This window comes from Ischnura elegans, chromosome 12 (assembly GCF_921293095.1).
Source record: "Ischnura elegans chromosome 12, ioIscEleg1.1, whole genome shotgun sequence".
Lineage (NCBI taxonomy): Eukaryota > Metazoa > Arthropoda > Insecta > Odonata > Coenagrionidae > Ischnura > Ischnura elegans.
The window spans coordinates 66,743,078-66,756,745 of NC_060257.1; positions in this window are offsets into that span (position 1 = coordinate 66,743,078).

Sequence of the window (13,668 nt, forward strand, 5' to 3'; positions counted from 1 at the left end):
TACAACGTTTCATTGTTATTCCTTACGATTGCAAATTCTACATTGCAAAATAGTGGATCTCACTGCGCTAGAATGAGGATAGTTCGCAGGAAAAAAATTCATTCTTTTTCATCTGGAATCCTTGAAGGAGCCCGAAAAATTGCTCCAGGTAGATTAACAGATTAATTTACTTATCCATTCTCCATCTTTGTGCATTTTTAGAAAATTATATGTGAATACATGACCTTGATATAACTTGGTGGAATTTTTCCATGCTAAAGTTAAAACACAACCTTGTTTGTTCCACAGGTTTATTATAAAATTCAACGACTGTTTTTGGTTGTTACACAATCATCTGGTCTTACAATTAGATAATATTTATTATAAAATATGATGCATAATAAAATAAAATATATATATATATATATATATATTGTAAAACCTAATGATGGTGTAACAACCGAAATCGGTCGAAGAATTTTACAATAAACCAATGGAAAACACAAATTTGTGTTCTTATTTGAAAAATAAATGTAGCAAAACAACTTTTTCGGTTATTTCTTCTAATAATGTCTCAATTAAACCTATCTTTTATACTTTTTCACGTAGTGCGTTGTTTCTTTAATATCAAAATATCGGCCATATCCACTAAATACCAGGAACAGTGTCTAAAGAACTTATATGCAACCCCACCGTTGAAATCTCCAACGTAAAATTAAGCGCAAAAGGAATAAGTCAAAATAAACTCCGTGTAATTTTACTCCATAGAAAACTCAAATACTCAGCAAGCTTCATTTACTGCGTATGGAAGGGTTTATTCCATAGTTCGGCTTGAGAGGCAGGATGATAGGTTAATGTTACAGGGAGAAGAGAAAATTCTAAATAGGAACTTTCTTAGCTATACTATCGTCGCGTCGGTTTTCCAACAGAGTCGGTTAGACATAAGAGCTTTCAATGCATCAAAATGTGACCGGGATGAATACCATCATGAGTTTCCAAACATTTAATGCACTCAGCTAAACTTAGATGTAGATATATTCCCTTCAAAACTTAAAAACTTGTTTAAATAAATTCTTATGGTGTTGATTTTCCGCTATTTTCACTGAAAACACACTTTGATACAAAAATCAATGATTCGTCGCCACTTCAACCACATAGTCGGAAATTCATCTAGTGTTTTGACGAAGTGGAAGATCGATTCTCGAGAACACTAGACTGCACGGTGTCAACAGAGGGCATGTGACGCCTTACGTGACATCATTGGTGGGGTGAGTTAGCGTGTTTCGTTGAAGGGGAGCCTGGCTGTGTGTTGTGATGACGAGGGTTTTGCTTCCTCGGGAGCAAGGGTTGGTGGGACAATAGGGCAAGGCACCAAAGTGATTACGAATAGTTAATGGATTGGGGCCCCAAGACATTTTTACCTTCGTCATGACAGCAAAGTCATCTTCATTAGAAACGTTAACCTAGTATTTAACGATATTTGCATGATCAGCACCACCCTTGAATGATATGCAAAATTGTAGAGGTCGGTAAAGAATGCGAAGTGTAAACAAATGATTCGATCATAATCGCAAATAACTAAACTAGTCGGCCGCATAAATTTATGAATAAAATGCTCCACAATATGATAAATTTGCAAGTTTTTAAAGAGATATTAAATATTTCATGTTATAATATTTTAGGATAGTATTGTCTTGGTATGAGATGAATAATTCTGCTACTTTCTTTTGCTTAATTACATTTTCATTGATACTGTATGAAGATGCTGGTTCGTAGTTGAATCGAAACTATAATTCCAAATTTTGGGAATTGAAAATGGCGATGTAGTCATAAAAAGCTAATTAGGCTGAATGATTAACCGTGTTAAGAGAGTAAGTGAACATAACCTGTTTCATCCCTCTTTGGGGAAATGATTCCACAACAGATATTATTGGGTATTTACTTTTACACGTAGCTGGAATGACGCTGAAGATAAGACTTCATGGTACCCGGTAAGACGCCTGCAAACTATATTTTAAGCTTTTTATGAAAGAACATCATTACGATAACTCAAGTACTTGATGTAGACGAATTAAATCGTCATAAAGATTCCCCCACCCTATGATTCCACACCTTATCTCCTGTTAAAGCACATTACCTTGAACTTACAAGATAACCATTATAAAAAGTATTAAAACTTCAGCAATTTGAATAAAAATCATTCAAATGGTAGCAAGGATTATTCGTGTACTTTCTCATCAACTGCTGTCTTTTATAACGTTGAAAAAAGTAAGCTAACTTTTATTAATTATAGTTTTATCACTTCTTTGACTCGGAAAAAGAAAACCTTGGGAATTTAATTAAAAAAATAATTTGGTGTAAAGGGTATAGCTGAATAAGGGGGTGAAAAGTCCCCCCTCCGGGATTGTTTCCGTACTTAAGGCATGCAATTTGGAATCAAATAGGACTAACCTCCCCACACTGCCAGCCCGCTAGAGGCCCAGCAGGGCCGGCTAGCTCGAAAATACGATTTTCAATCCTGTTGCGATATATCGGTCAAAAAATTTTGTATTTTAATGCGGCTTGCGGAATTTGAAAGATTATTTAATTGAGAAAATGTCCTATTGTTTTCAAGAACATATAGCGGGAAGAGATGAAATGGCATCGATTTGAAAATTTTTAACGCATGTTTTCAAAAAATATTTTTGAGAGGGCCACAGTGAAAAAATGTTTTTCGCGAGCGTTTTTATATACCTTTTGGCTAGTGTATCGGAACATTTTTTTAGGTGGTGGAACATCGCGGAAAGAGAAGATTATGCGATTTTGGCCAATTTTTCCAGTTTTTTCTATGTTCTGGCCCTCCATAACATCCTTTACAGACCATTTTACAAACATTTCGTCCTATCACGAACGCAAACGCTCTTACCGATTGTAATACCCACAACGGGGACTGATTTTTGTGGAAACTGGTCCCGAAAATGGCTCCGAAAACAGTCGGATTTTGTGAGAACGTAGATTATGAATACGAGCTCAATTTGAGTTTTCCTCGCGTTTTATCGACGCAGAAGCGTTCCACCACCTACAAAAAGTGCCCAATGGGTCTATGCCTTTTTGGGGTCTTTGCTAGTTCGCGTTCATGGCAAGGTAAACAATCTTCCTCCATGAAATTTTCGAAATGACAAGCAAGGTTTACTACGGGCCACAAGACACTTTTTACGAAAATCAATATTTTTTTCATCCGTTAATGTCCATCTGCCCAACTCCCACAATATGCAAGAAGCTTAAAACGCCACCAACAGAAAAAATTGGCATCAAGAATGCGGTCAATCCGTACACGTTAAAAACGAGGTCTGGTGGGCAAATAGATTTTTGTTTACGAGATGAAAATAGCCAAGACGAAATTGTGGAACCAGAACGAGAAGGCAGCGGAAAGAGAGTTGAGTGTCGTGACGCGCGGCAGATGCTCAACGGGTGGCGATGCTTTTCTTTTTTTTTTCGACGTGGATGATGACCAATGCATGGGTTGAGCATGGAGGAGGAGAGGGGGGATGATGAGAAATTCAGTGCGGCGGGGGGACGGGGGAGGCTTGAAGTCACCGCTTGTTTTGGTAGGTTGGAAGCAGAAAAGAGGAGTTAGAGAAAGGAGCAAAAAGGAACTGACTGTTTGCCGACAATGACGAAAACAGAAGTCGGGCGCATATTTATTTTCCGGAATAGATTCCGAGTAATGTTCGCGCGAATGGTTGCTCAACTGTTTTCGGCACGGCCAAAAAAAGGCGAACAGTAAAAATACAGGCAGAGAGTACTCTCTTGCCTAAGGTAAAGTCCAGATAAATGAAATCAACAAAATAGCCGTTTTAAATAATCTCAATGTCTAAATGCGATCTACATCTACATAGTACCCTGCGAGCCACCTCTAGGGTGTTACGCAAGGTGTGATTAACCACCAACATTACGTCTGTCCATGTGAAATAATTCAGTAACAGGATAATATTTATTGCATAAATCTACTATAGCATAAATCTAATCTAGTAGTGTAGGTATGTGAATTGTTGTATTACATGAGGATTCTAGATTATGATACCGCATGCTGGTTGTTTTTTCAAACTCGTTGCTCATCTCACCTTTTCACCTTCCCAATGACCAGAAATTGACAGGACCATTTCTTCGGAAAAAGCATCAGATTGTCATCAGGAGAATCCTAAATGTAGACAATCAAGAAATGGCCCACCTGGAGAAAATTTACTTCGACTAAGGGCGAGGTGCTTACTGTGCGAGCGAAAGAATGATAGAAAAAAGTGGGTTGGATGTTCTTCCTGTAGAAATCCTGCTTGCGAGAATCATCAGTTACCTGTGTGCATGACGTGAGCTGGTAAAAAAATTCTTTTTTCAAGTGCCATAAAAATAATACTTTCACTTTTCTATCATTAAGTATGTATAAGCTAATAAAATTTCAATAAAGCAACTTTTATGATGTGCGATTTCTTCCACTATTCCCGACATTAATTTTGCAAAATAAATATACTCCTGGAAGATCGGCGAATACCTACTCTTATTTCTATGGTAGTGGTGTACCTTATGCGTACAACCCTAAAACTTTAGCCCTTAATATTGAAAAATAGTTGAGTGGTTAATTCATCTCAGAAAAAACTGTTTATTCAGAGTTTTCACATATAACACCACTGATAACACCAGTTCCTTCAGCGACATCTATAAATTGACGAATGAAAATCATCAGGATTGTTGAAGAACTGCTTAAACAACATGAAACGCCCGGTTATATATCCTTATATATCCGTATATTTTGTACAACTTGTTTTTTTCGCCGTGGGGTTACGAGTTACCCCATGTGGCCCCGATGGAGCCGGGCTGAGGTGTGGCCGCTAAGAGTTAAGATTCCGGAGATTTCTTAATGTGATTACCTAGGGTAATTGGTCGGTATCTTTGGAGGTTGACTTCCAAATTCGGCCGATACATGGCGTCTCACTCGTCTGGATTCTCCAATTATCTTCCTCATCTATAATCCGAATTCTTTTGATGAACGACAATTCCGAGTTCGCTTGAACAACCTAATTTTCTGCTACAATTTTTTATTTAACCTGGAAACTCTATCGTTATGAAGAGTTTTTGGAATAAGCGAGTATCTTGATTAATGATACGGACACTGATGGAGGCATTAATTGAAGAGAAATCAAAGGAAATATATCGTTCGCACTCAGCCACAAATATATAAGTGAACGGACACAGATTGCTGGAAAAGCCCATTACCTTATCTCTCCTGATCAGCAGATACGAATCGGTGACTTGAGAAAAAATAAATCGCTAGTGATGAATTAAAAAGCAATTTTATAATGTGGAAAGTTAACCGGGTAATCTTTAACCAATGACTAATTCAGCAGCGAATTCCTTTTAGAATGAAGATAAATATTATTGGTGACGATTTAATCTAAATGCTACCAGCGATGGCAGGTCGTGACAAATCAAAACGTGGTTTATCAAATGAATAAGTATCACGCGTGCACATAATCGTGAGCTACATTATTGAGGACTATACATATATTGATGGCTAAGTTCCATCAACACAAATCTTAAAACTTGGCTGCTCTGAGCTAATACTGCTAATACTGTTTATAAAAAATAAAATTCAAGAGAAATACAACTCTTTGTTTACAAATGCAAACTTATTTTTCAGTTTATTTATTTTTGGATTTTAATTTCAATTAAAATTATTTACAATTAAAAAAATTAATCGTTTTTTTGCTCTCCTGAAAAGTTTATATTTTTGAGATACGTATTGTTAGCACTTAGGCATCAATATTTATTTGAAAACTGCATTCAAAGATCAAAAATCAATAATCTACTAAATTAGTCGTCACCATAGGAAATAAATTGAAATTTTCTCAGAAAAATTACTTATGGATGAATATATGAGAATGGAGGAAAATAACTAACGAATTACATCTCAATTTGAATGACGTGGTTGTTTGATACCCATCGGAAGTGTACCTACTGAAAGCTACGGTAAATTATATTTTAACCGATATTTCGACTGATTAACTCAGTCGGAGATTGCTAAAGTCTAATGATGGCATATCATTATATTCGCGGCGGAATTTTCATACTCACATTTTGGTAGTGTACTTACCAGCTTTCGTTGTGCTAACGTTTAAACAAAATAAAATTTCCCGAAGAAAGCAGATGTAAAACTGGACATTCAACAAGTCACAAGATTAGTCAAAATTTTGCTGAGGTACCATTTCGTAAACACAGGTTTCTCTGAAGTAGTCGGTGACTCCCTACAGAAAACAAAATGTAATTGATTAAAACCTGGGTATTTGCATGTCACGAATTACGGTCTTCATCCTTTAATAGTTTTCTAAGCATCAAAATAAATGTAAAGAATTAGAAATCAGCATCTGTAAGCGAACAGTATAACCATTTAAACACGCCAACTCGCCTACCCTTATTCATCCAATCAAAGCCAGAAGACGAAATCATCATTTAAAAAATTGTCCCTCATTCCACAACGGAGGCACACGGAAATGAAATCTTGATTTTAACAGCAAGTCACGCAGAGACGCTGAAGAAAAACGAAGCTGGCACTGCCAATGAATTTCGGAATACGCCTTGCAGAATGTGTGACGTCATCAGAGTGGGTAACAATATGGCCGACAACTGCTTGAGCGCAACGTGAAAAATTAGAATTAATTTAATCTATATCTACATCTACATAATACCCTGCGAGCCACGTCTAGGGTGTTTGGCAGGGGTTGACCAATCACCAATATGCAGCATGCAAGACGACAGCCACATGCACACCGCGCAGTCATAGAAATATTACGCATACTAGCAAAACATACATGCACAAACATAAAGTTAAAAAACAATTCCAATGGTTTTTAATTCCTATAGCAAACACATACAAGGTTAGAACAAAGGAAAAAAACATGCAATGAGTTATCGTAGCAGGTGACGCCATTAATCCTATTGATTGAGACAAGGTTGCTATCCTTAATAGTACGAGGTAAGAATGACATTTTAAATCTCTCCATTTTGCAGTCTATTTCTTTTATTTTCTTCTCATGACGTCTACCAAAGTCCGATGGTACACGAAGGGTATGATTCACGTCGTCTGAGAAATCCGATAATGCAAAAAAAAGACTGCACCATTTAATTGTGACGCTAAAACTATCGGTAATTCAACTAACAAAATTGTATGGATAAATCTATTAATGAATTGTATGAATAAATCAATTAATTTAATTGTATTGATGAATCAATTAATCGAATTTTATGGTTAAATCGATTGATAAAAATTGATCTATGGTTAAAGCAAACGAATTCTACATGAGCCCCGATTAATGATAGTTACGATATTACGCAGGAAAAGAAATACATTCATATACAATGGATTGTTCTATTACACATTTATACTCTATGATGCTGTTCCAAAAATGTGCATACACTATATCCCAAAAGAATAATATGTCTATAGATTGGAAAAGTTCCATTCTTCGATACTTCCCATACCATCGCGTAGTATTCAAAGCGTGGGCTAATGCCTCGTTTAGGTTGCGATTGTTCCAGCTATATTTGGAACTATGGTGCATTCACATGACGATGGTTAAAATCTGTGCTGCCCTCTAGGGCTGACGTCTAAAGTGAACGAGAAATTGACTGTTCGCAAAGCTGTTGAGGTATGCAGGGCCAAGATATTACTGTGTTCAACGTGTATTTACCGAATAATTTTTCTTACGCCCATATTCTTTCTTCCTAGGACAAATCCATTTAAAAAATTGAGCGGAGAGAGCATCACTTTTCGTCTTTCTCTTGTCGATTCCTTTTCCGGTCTCCCAGCGCCTAACCAACGCAAAGTGGGAACTTTCAGAACTACATTAAATATTACAGTATCGACAGGGCATGCATTCACACTGCTAGTTAGGCCAACTATCATTAGGACGATCGCTCGGATAATCGTAATCTGAACGAGGTATAAGTATAGGTAGAATCGGTAGTATCGGTAGTACCGATAGTACCTATACTTATACCTACCGATAGTATCGGTAAGCATTGGTATCATCGATATTATCGTAGTATGGAGTAGTATCGGCAGTACAGAATAAAATCGGTAGTGCCGTTGAGGACCGGTAGTATCGGTAAGTACCGTTCGTATCGATAAGGATCGGTAGTATCGATAAATATCGTTAAGTATTTCAATCGTATCAATTGATTTTAATTGAGTTGAGTTGAGTTTAATCTGCATCGGCTTTAGATATTTTGACTTCCTAAACTGGGTTTTCACTTCGTAGTTTACTGCTACGGTAACAGTTCATTGAATGCTGTGGTGCTGCGTCCGAAGTTAATTTTAGCCACGTACGGCGGCAAGCTAGTTTCCACTCCCAGCGCCTAACCATCGTAAAGTGGCAACGTTCGGAACTACGTGAACTATTGTCAGGACATGCATTCACACGGCTAGTTAGGCCAACTATCGTTAGGACGATCGCTCGGACAATCGTAGTGTGAACGAGGCATAACAAATGCGAAATAGCACCTCTATTTTAACTTTTTATTCTAAACTCCTCCCATCACACGCCTGACGAGTTAAGCATAGAGCGAAACAAGAAAATATACATAGTGCAATACTATATTTTCTTGTTTCACTCCCTGCCCGGTACGACGAACTCACCGCCTGGCTCCGTGAGGGGACGGAGACCCGTAAAAATGTTGCCGGTGTATGTATGTGGATGGAGAAGGTATGAGGTTGTATGTATGTGGGAGTGGATGTGGAGTGTGGGACGTAAAAATGGAGGGGAGGGAGTTCGTAAAGGGGAGGGGAGAAAAATTATTTTGGGGCGCCGCCGTGGAGGGAGGAAAAGGGAAAGAGGTCTTCATGGTTGCATTAGCGAGATTAAAACGAAGGACGGGTGACGTGAGGGGGAGGGGTTGTGCGGGGAGGGAAGGGGGGAGGCGTGGGTTGGATGACTGGGTTAGGAGGAGAAGTTTGCGAGGGGGTTGTTTAGATGTTCCCGTGGGGGAGGTAGGATGGACGGGGGGAGGAAATATAGGGGATGTTTGGGACGTTGGGGGTGAGATGGTATGTCGAAGATGCAGTGAGCTGGCTCGTTCGATGTTTCGTAACCCATAGATGTTTCTATAAAACGAAACCGATAAATAGTTCTAAAAATAGAAAACGATCGATAATTCCATTTATCGAATTGTATGGATAAATCTATTAACCTAATTGCATGAATAAATCGATTTTTTGACTTGCATATACAAATCGATTATTCTAATTGTGTTGATAAATTTATTACTCGAATTGTATGGGCTGATCAATTAATCTAATTGTATGGACATAGATTCATTTATAAAAAATGATCGATACAGTAAATGAATTCGAAATAAACCTCGATTGAAGATAGTTATGCTTACTATCACACCTATGGTGATGAAAACACAGAAACATTTGCGATAGAGTCCTAGAAAAAGCTAGAATTCATCAAGTGTAATGTGGAAAGATTTGCTGCTGAAGAGTGTCACCCATAGGTAACTATGAGCTTAAGTAGAAGTACACCCAGATCAGATTGACTGCTCCATATTTGTGGATGGTGATAACATGAAGGCGACAGATGAAGTGAAGTATCTGAGAATTCCAACGGCTTAGAATCTAATTGTAAGTGAGGAACATGTAAGAAATACTTGTGGCAGAGGCTAGAAGAAGCTAGGACTTTTCAAGCGTGTTATGAGGAAATTTTTACCTGAAAAAATAAAATGCAGGCGCTATTTTACACCTATCAGGCCGCGCTTTGAATACGCAGCAAGCACACATGGGATCCGGTGCAGAAAAAAGTAATCCGTAACCTTAATAAAATGAAAAAGAAAGGTGCGCAACTCGTCAAAAACTGCTATGAGCGTACAGGAAGCGTTACGTATATTTTTTTACGATTTAGGCTAGGAGCTGCTAGAGACTCGAAAGATACGAAATAGGCTCAAATTTCTTTAGCAATTAATAATGGATACCTTTTAGAGCAACAAAAAGAACATCATCTCAGAACCTCGTAATAACTCTAAGCCCGCCAAAAACGATAAATCAAGGGAGGTATTTTACCAAACTGATAGGTATAGGAACTTGTTTTTTTCCCCGAAACAATAATGGCCCGGTGAAAATAGACATTGACTCTTGCATAAATTCCCAACAAGCTGAAAATTTACAGGAAAGTTAGGAATACCGCTCTTATGATATCCCGAAAAGTCCCCATTGATCCCCTCGGTAAAATTTTATTCAAGGTCAACGATCACCAAAATTGGTTTTTCGCATTTTGCAGCCAAACGGTTAGTTTTACCATAAAATTGCACAAACCAAATTGGTGATCAGGAAATTACATACAAAATTTTCATTGTCTTTTTTTTCTCTTAGATTTGCCATTCCTGAGAAAAAGCCATTCGATAGTTAGCTGGAGCTATATTCTCCGTAATATGCATGACTATATTGTTCTTCTCTCCGAGCATTATATTGAACAGAATTGCTTTTTCTCAGAAATGTTAAATTTCAGGGAAAAAAGTACTCTGACAATTTTGTAGATAACTAACCGTTTGGCCAAAAAAATGCAAAAAAACATTTTTTTGACCTTTGACGAATCAAATTTAAGAGTGGTATTCCTAACGTTCTCGTAAATTTTCAGCTTGTTGGGAATTTTTGCAAGGGTACACCAATTTTTTGGGCTAATTTGACCGGGCTATAAAGGATTAATAATAAGGAGACATCACGAGAGTAATGTTCGGCATTTAAATGCCGATGCTATTTTTTTTTAACTACATAGGGCGTAAAAGACAAAAAAGCACTCGTGCTCCTCAACTAATTTGGCTACATCATCGCTTGTTGTTGAATTTGCTACTCGAGGGGACTAATATCGCGCCAAATATTTACTTGCATTTATCTCTCGAACTCAGGCCTGTGGAGAAGAAAGTGGTTAAACATTTTCTGCATTTCCTCTATATTTTCAGAAAATAATATCGGCATTTAGATCTCCAATTTCATTATCGCCATCTCTCCTTGTAAGTTTAGCATTAGCATAGTTTCACTTGAATATAATAGGCACTGCACATATAATTAATAACTTAAATATATCTTCAAATTACTAAAGGTTTCGCGGTCCATGTTTGTAGATTTATGGTTTTTTGGGAATATCCCGCGTCAGGTTGTTAAAATGGCCGACGTTTCTTCTCCTATGCCGGAGACCTCATCAGGGCAAATGACCGTGTTGTCTTTATTTCGCATCAATTTATAGGTGGTGGGTGGTTGTAAGGAGTTTTCTGGAAGCTTGTTTTTCTGGAAATGACCGGAAGCCATGTGTCACTGATCTTCTGCCCGTTGTCTCTGTTGAAGTTGTTTTTAAGCTTTTTGATTTTTATTCTTTAAATATATCTGTCAGAACTAGCATTAGGCATGCGTTTTTTGCATGTTATAATTCATGAATTAATCACTTGCAGCGCTAACTTTTAGTTGTTCTATTACTAACTTGTAGTTTACCAGCAAGGTAGCTAGTTCGCGTCCTTAGCACTCTCCCAGTTTCTGATCTGGGGCCGTATTCTGTATTTCGTCGGTGCCGCACCGGTCGGTTTCCCTTTCAAGCCCACCGACTGGACATCAAACCGTACCGACAACGGATTCCGCACCGACGACGACACTTTCAGCGATTCTGTAAGGTCGTCGGTTTCAAACCAGTCGGTACGGTTCCCCTTCCTTCCCAAACAGGGAAAATCCGAATATATCCGAAGTTTGACGTGTCTCCACCAATGAAAGAAGTTTAAAAACAAGTGAAGACTCATTGGCACAGTTTGTTGTCGTCATTCTCAATCTTTTTATTTGCGGAAATTACGACTTATTGCTAGATTAAGATAAACGATATTGGATAAGTTGTTGACAATGCTTATATAATGTGTGGTAGTAATGCTGTACCTACAGAATCGAAGGAAACAATATTACAACATCACAACAAAGTTTGTATGTGATGGAGATTGTTGTTGCTGGAATGAATTATTGAAACTATCCTTGAGATCGTAGTTTCTTTTTTTAAATATTGGTTCCGTATAATGCTATTTATTCATGATTTGGTAATATAGTTGTCATTAAGTAAGTTCCGTATAAATGTTATCAACGGAATGTTATGCCATTGGCACCGTAGCAGACGAAAATAGCATACTATGGAACGTGAACGTAGGATTCAAATGCAAATGTAATATTAGAGGAACAAGTTAGGAAATTGTTATAAAAATATGGAGCTGGGTGCAATTAAATGACGAGGAAGTAAATAAATTGTGATTGGGTGAAATACATATGTATAAGTTGCGCATTCCAAGTGAGAGAAAATGATAATATTGCGGTAAACCTCATACTTATTAACAAATATCTTCTTTTATCGTCAAGGGAATCAATGGCTGACGATGAAATGAAATATAGTTGCCCGTTACAAATGAAAGAAACTGATACCGTTGTGGCAAACTTCAGACTTAAATAAAAAGATCTTATTTCTATGCCGATAGAAACGCCAAATTGATGATTGAGTGAAATAACAGTCGCCTATTCAGAGTGATATAAAGTGATAACATTGCGGCAAAACTCATATTTAATAAAAAATATCTTTTTTATGTCAAAGGAGCAAAAAAATGATGATAGAGAGAAATAAAGCCTATAACAAGCGAGTGAAAGTGCGGTAACATAAATGAGAGAAAGTCATTATATGTTAGCAAACCTCATTTTTATTAACCATTATCTTATATTTCTGTCAAGGTAATTAATATAGATGATGACACAGTGAATTATAGAGGCGTATTCGAAGGGGCAGAAAAAGATAACATTGGAGAAAACCTCATTATTTACTCGGTGATGGTGATGAGGTAAAAACAAAATAAAACGTACAATGCGCACCGGGGAATTCATGAAACCCACTAGTCGGTGGCCGTACCGACACCTCTTTGCTGTCGGTACGGCTACCGACGATCTCCCGTCCTCTCGTCGGTGCCGCACCGACCGGGTTCGTACAGAATCGCACGACTTCTTACCGGGAGTCGGTGTGACGTCGCACCCGACGAATCGGTGCCGCACCGATCGGTTTGGAGTTACAGAATACGGCCCCTGAACCGTGTTGTCTTTTTTTTGTGCCCGGTAAGCGAGCGTGCTTCTTATTAAAGCTAGGATAGGTGCTGACTCATCCCGTGCTACAACCCCGGGTGGTGTCTCGCATGGTATCTCGTGCATCTATATACTACCCCGCGAGCCGCCTAAAAGGCGTGTGGCAGGGGGTGTTAGGACACCAGCCTTTACGTGGTAGATGACAGCGTCGTCAGCAAATAAACATATTTTACTGCTAATTCGGGAGCAGAGGTGCAAATGTGCAAAATGAACAAAAGGGGGCCGATTACGCTTCTTTGTGGTACACCTGATGTCACTTTAACTACATCAGAGCTAATTCCGTCAAGAACAACATTTTATGATCAGTTAGAAAGTCGCGCATCCAGTTTACCAGTTTCGTTTAATGCATATGACGATAATTTGTATAAAAGTTTTTTGTGAGGTGCCGAGTCGAAAGCTTTCTTAAAATCCAGAAGTATTGCGTCAACTTGTCTTTTCGAATCTCCAGTTTTGAGAATGTCGTGAAGAACTGTGCTTCGCGTGATCTACTATTCCGGAAGCCGTACTGACAGCCATGG